At 41.9% G+C, this 6396-nt stretch overlaps 1 pseudogene; it reads right to left on the reverse strand.

Annotated features, from left to right (window-relative positions):
* Window positions 1–3414: 3414 nt before the first annotated feature.
* LOC147642173 (sugar transport protein MST4 pseudogene) lies at window positions 3415–4950 on the reverse strand (annotated as a pseudogene).
* Between the last annotated feature and the right edge of the window lie 1446 nt (window positions 4951–6396).

Genomic DNA, 6396 nt, shown 5'->3' on the forward strand with positions numbered 1-6396 from the left:
ATAATATATACTTTTTTTAAAAGAGTTCGTTACGTACAGGTGAATTTTAAAATACCATGAATAAGCTATTTAAAAATTTTCTAATTTTAAAAAATAATTACACACTCATTTTTAAAAAAGATGTTTCCTTGATGCGACAAAAAGGGTTTAAAATGGTAATTTTAGTTATAAATGAGTTTGGAAAGCATGAAAAAGCTTGCTTTAAGAAACAAAAGTTTATACTTTCCAAAATACTTTTTTGTAAAATATCAGGCAGGGACTTGGGTTTGAATCCTACTGGCTACTACAGATGGTAAAAGGATGTTTTAGCAACATTTGTGGCCAACTTAATGCCAAGTAAGAACTTCTCAACTCTAAGAGTTGATGTTTTTCATCAACTTGATACAAAACATCAACTTTTATGAAAAATTGATATTTTGCATCAAGTTGATGTAAAACATCAACTTTATATGCAAAAGATCATTAAAAAAAACAAAACAAAACTTGATGTTTTGCATCAACGTTATGCAAAACATCAACTTTCCCACACAAAACTTGATGTTTTGCATCAACTTTGATGTAAAACATCCAGTTTTGTGAAAAAGTTGATGTTTATAAGATGTAAAAATCGACCTCTGATCCTCCAACTATCTTCTCCGGAGCATCCAAAACTTGATGCAAAACATTAAGTTTTGTGATAGAGTTGATGTTTTGCATCAACTTTGATGCAAAACATCAAGTTGTGTGGAAAAGTTGATGTTTTGTATCAACTTTAATGTAAAACATCAACTTTTAGGAGGCTATTTTTCTTAACTTTGAAATATTCTTACAGTTTTTATGAGAATTATTTTTATCTCTATTACCAATAAACTTGTAAAAACTAGTAGATAGTAGCCGATAAAATCTTAAATTTTTTTGAAAAATCCTATAAATCATAGAATTAAAAAATATATATGCCCAGGATAAGATGATATAGTTAGAACATAGGTTTAGGGCTAAAGACTTGAAAAACACACATGGTCGCAACCTTTGACTATAAATTTGAGAGGAGGTCATTAAAAAAAATGATTGTCTATGTATCCATGTAACCTTTGTATCATAAATAATATCGCTACATACCAAAAATTTATTATAGTAGAAGAGCTAGATGAGATAATCCATGATGACCTGTAATCCATTGGTTTTGATCTAGATGTGCAAGGCTCCATTGATTTGGAAAACCATGAGTCGATTGATTCGCCAATCCTGATTTTTATTCTACAATTCAATTTTAGAGCTTTGAAGAACTATAAGCAAATACACGTGGTGGGACCATCTATGTCAGGGAGGGGGGTGCATGTGAGCTTGGCCTCTGCCATGCCTATGTGCAGTAGTATGCTCTCCACCATCATAGGGGACCTTGAATCTACCGTCATCATCATGAAAGCTTCAAGCTCCACTCTACCACCATTCAAGAAGCCCTAAGCTCCTCTCTTTTCTCTTTGCACACAAAGACAATGTCACGGGTGAAGATTGCGTCTCTCAGCATCCTTCGCATGTCCTCCAAATAATTATAACTAGAGCTCATTCTACACTACCCTTAGACATACCATCTCTTAACATCCTTCATCACATGTACTCCAAATAATTATAACTAGAGCTCATTCCTACACTACTCTTAGATATACCATCACCTACATTGGCTATCTAGATCAAACATCAACACATGCATACTATGAATTTTTACCACCACCACATATGTACATGATATAAGCTACAATTTCTTCCCACCACCCTTATCCATATTGCATAACAAGAATTTTCTTCATGAAAATAAATGCCTACGTGGGTCGAAACTTACACCCATAGGCTACATGATGTTTGCCTCTAAAATTATCCTGCTGAAAAAATATTTCAATTTTCTACTCTTTTAACATGCTTAGGTTTACTTAGAGCCTCCATAGTTACCATCTTTTACATATATATATGAATAGAAGTCTACCTTTGCACACCTATAAGTTGACCTCTTTAAACTCTTAGCATTGGTTGTATATCATGCCAACTCTATCTGCTTATAAATAATAGAGCAAATAATTATGTCATGCAAACTATCAAGGTAAGTATATACTAAAGGATTTGCTATTTGGGTCGAGAAATAGACTCAAGGATATTTGTAGGATTTTTCATAAATTATGGAGCTTATATTGTTATGTATTCTAATATTTTTTGAGTGCTTTTCAAATAATGTGTATATTTATGCATAGTGTAGAATTTGTCCCAAGAAAGTCCATTAAAAAAAGTGTCTTACATTCATGAAATTTATAAAATAAATTTTTCTTTGAAAAAGATTGATATTTCTTTAAGTTGTGTAGATTCCTATGCCATTTTGTAAGCGTAGTTTATTTTTATGTCACAAACAACAACAGTTTCTAAATCTACGAAGGTCACACGTATTCTCAATCTTGAAAAAAAATAGCAAAATTCATGTAATTTTTAAATTTATACATGTAATTCTAGATGTATTTTAAGCCATTTTTTAAATTTCACACATTTTGGGAGGGAATCTTTTTAGGTAACCCTCGTCAAGTACTTATTTTACTCACATCAGTGTTATGTGAGGGCTTCATAGAACCGCCACCAAGAGTAGCACCCCGACAAGGGCAAAAGAAGCTGTAGCAGCAGCACCCACAACTTGTCAGATTAATGATAGCAGATTAGTATAAGCAGCAATCTGATTCTAACCCTTCTCTAGTTTTAATTGCCAAAAGGATGATGGCCCAGTCCTTCAAATTGTCTCCCCTTGTTAGAAGCCAATATTGATTACAACAACATATACTAATTCACAGCTTGCATACAGTCTCTAGCTTAAACCCCTCAACACACTACTCTCTTCCTTACTTCCCACCTTTTTGAGCAAAGCATGGACATAGTGTTCTTTGGTTGTGGAGATTAGCGAGAAAACCTACGTCATTGAAATCAAGTATTAGGGTTGCGTTAATGAGAGTTTGGAAGAAGAGACATCCATAGTACAAAGACGGTGGTGAAAGGGTCAACAAACAAGATTATAATTATGTAGGTAGAGAGAGTGCTTCTTAACTATGTGGCTTTTTACGAACCAAAACCTTAAAGTAGAGTGCAACATAGTATCCAAAGCCCTTGGCACATCATTGCCATTTTCATTGCAAAACCAACTGTATAGTATCCAAAGCCCTTGGCACATTATTGCCATTTTCATTGCAAAAGGTTGATGTATTAACGTGTCAAGTGGGGGATTGGAAAATGGCGTGTAAGATCAAAAGAGTACTACATTAATTTTGCTTAGACCATCTCTAAATGGCTTGTGAGGTGAAAAGAATACTGCTAAGACCATGATCCTCAAATGCTATTACAAAACTGCCCGGAGCATCTCTCTAAACGGGCTATTGCAACCATATAAAATAAGAAGTAGCATGTTGCCTAAATGACCTCGCGAAGGTGCTCCTGCCTGTGCTGCGCTGCAGTGAGCGGCGGAAGGAGATTCTTCCAGACGGCGTGCTTCCTCCATACGAACTCCATGTCTTCGATGGGCACCCCCTTGGTCTCCGGCAGCAGGAAGTAGGCGACAACGCCCATGAGCGCAACCCAGGCGGCGAAGAAGAAGAAGATGCCGAAGCGGAAGGCGCACAGCATGGAGAGAAATGCCTGCGCAATGATGAAAGTGAACAACATGTTAAATACCACGGCCACGCTCTGGCCGGCGGGCCTCGTCTCCAATGGGAATATCTCGCTTGGGATGAGCCAACCCATAGGACCCCACGACCAAGCAAAGCCGGGCACGAAGATGCACGTAAGCACGATGATGGCAATAGCTTCCACGCCTGAGGGCTGGTGACCGGGCTTGAGCGCCACACGCAGCAGGGCGCCGATGGCCGCCTGCGCCAGGAGCATCTGAACGCTGCCCTGCACAAGTAGGAACCGCCGGCCAAGCTTGTCGACCAGCGCCACCGACACGATTGTGGCCAGCACGTTGATGCCGCCTGTGATGGCTGCGGAGTAGAGCGCGGCGTCGCTTTTGAAGCCCACCGTCTGAAAGAGAACGGGCGCGTAGAACATGATCGCGTTGATGCCCGTCAGCTGCTGGAAGACTTGCAGCGCCACCGTGACGACCAGCTGCGGCTTGTTCCTCCTCCACATGGTCGACCACGGGCTTTGCACAGCCTGCGCGGCCTGGCTGGCCTGGCGGATGTCGTCCAGTTCGGCATCCACGTCACAGGTGCCCCTTATCTTGCACAACGCCGTCCGCGCCTGTTCTTCCCGACCCCTCTCCAGCAGACTGTTGGGAGTGTCGGGCAGGCCGAAGCCCGCCGCCGTGATGACAAGCGCCGGCACTCCCGCCAGCCCTAACGAGAGGCGCCAGCCCCAAGGGTGCGTGTTCTGTACGGCATAGTTCACCAAATTGGCCACCAAGATGCCCACCGTCACGGAGAGCTGGAAGAGAATGTTCATGGCTCCACGCCAGCGGGCGGGGGCAACCTCCGACAGGTAAAGCGGGACGGCCTGGTTGGCGAATCCCACGCCGCCGCCCAGCAGCATACGGCCCACTATGAGCATAGGCAAGTTTACCGCCGCGCAGTTGAATGCCACGCCCGCGAGGAAGAAGAAGCCGGCGATTAAGATGGTGAACGTGCGACCCCACCGGCGCGTGGTAAATGCCGCCGCCAGCGACGCCGCCATCGCCGCCAAGTAAAGCGACGATGTGAAGAGCTGCAACTTGTGGTCGTCGAACTTACAGTAATCACTCTCCCGGGCGCTGTTCTTTCTACGAAGCACGTGCGGGAAAAAAGCCTCCAAGAAGTCGTCCATGGAGGTGACCCCTCCGCTGATGCCGATGTCATAGCCAAACATGAGACCCCCAAATGCCGCCACGACGCACGTGCAACAGACGTACCACGTGAGCCGCCCGCCGTACTCTCGGGCGCCGTCGGAAGCAGACGCCACAGAGAACGCTCCCATATTTGATGAATGTAGTTGCTGCACAAAATGAGATAGGATGTAGTTGCTCCCGCCAAGTGTTGTTTAAATCGGCGCACCCTGCTTTTCACAAAAGCTACGAAAGCTCAGAAAGCAACAAGCGCTTTTATGGAGAAAGCCACCTGGCGTCGGACGATCTTTTAGCTGCGGTAAACTTTATAGTGTACACGGAGAATGATAAATATTATAGTTTCATATCTACAAAAACTTTTAGCTTTCGTGTCTCTGAAAACTTAATCTGATGTACAACTAGTAGAGTTACACGTCTTAAGTTCTTTTTTTAAAAACAATATATATATATATATTTATGTTTATAGAATATTCAACCTAACTCTTTGATGACAAAAAACAAGGCCCTCTTAGGATAAATTTTGCAGTATGGAAGGACATCCCTCGAGGATTTCCTCCTTTTCTTTGCTATTAGACATGTCTCTTGACCTTTGGGATTGGTGGATTCCACTAGCATTCTATACCCAGGAGTAACTCCTTTGTGCTTGCCATCAACCAGCTCCTTGTCACAACGCTTTGAGTTGTACCTCTATATCAAATAGTAATAAAGGTTGGACCCTTTAGAAGTATGCACCAAGATCTCAATATCATTATCAGAAGCTCCCATGGACCAACTGAATCCTCCCTTATCTGTGACTGTACTTTAAGTACATTAGCATTGTAGTCATTGGCATAATACACAGCCCAGCAATTAGAGATGCAGGTATACTTACATTTAACAAAATCAGCCCTTGAATAGCTGTAACATCAAACACTTTGATATTCCTAGATAACCATATTTCCAAAAGGCATGTACTAGCACCCATGAAGTTTTTGAATTTGCATCCCAATATACCAAATAACCACATAGGCCAGGTCATTGTGACACCCACCCAATCAGCTATACACCTATTCATTTTCCCCGAGAAATTCCTAATGGCAATACAGCTCCCAAAGGGCATTAAACCCATCTTGAAAGGCAGATCTACACCAAGTCCTGGGACACACACCAAACGTAAAATTCCTTTTGACCTACTTGACCCCTAAGGGCAAAGCAGTCTCCATATCTTTCCACAAAAACATCTTCATCCTCATTAGGATGCCCACATTCCAAAGAAGACCCCATTTAAAGTTTCACGAGCCCCCAATTCAATCTCCATACCAAGCTCCTTGTAGAAGAAACTAGTAGTGCCTTTGTCTAATATGCCACCCATTTTCAGTCCTTCAACTAGGTGAGAGGATTGTAAGCAGTTGACACCCATATACCATCCAAATTAGCCAATACCTACTTGACCACCCACATGGATCCTTGTTAGAGATATGATACATACAACCAACTCGGGCATCATCCATCCGTATATCCCACAAGTCACCAAAATATTTCAAACCCTTATTGTTTAGTAGTAACCAAATCCAGATGAGGAGCAGATGAACCAGAGG

This window comes from Cibotium barometz, chromosome 1 (genome assembly GCF_041138505.1).
Source record: "Cibotium barometz isolate CiBa-2024 chromosome 1, ASM4113850v1, whole genome shotgun sequence".
NCBI lineage: Eukaryota > Viridiplantae > Streptophyta > Polypodiopsida > Cyatheales > Cibotiaceae > Cibotium > Cibotium barometz.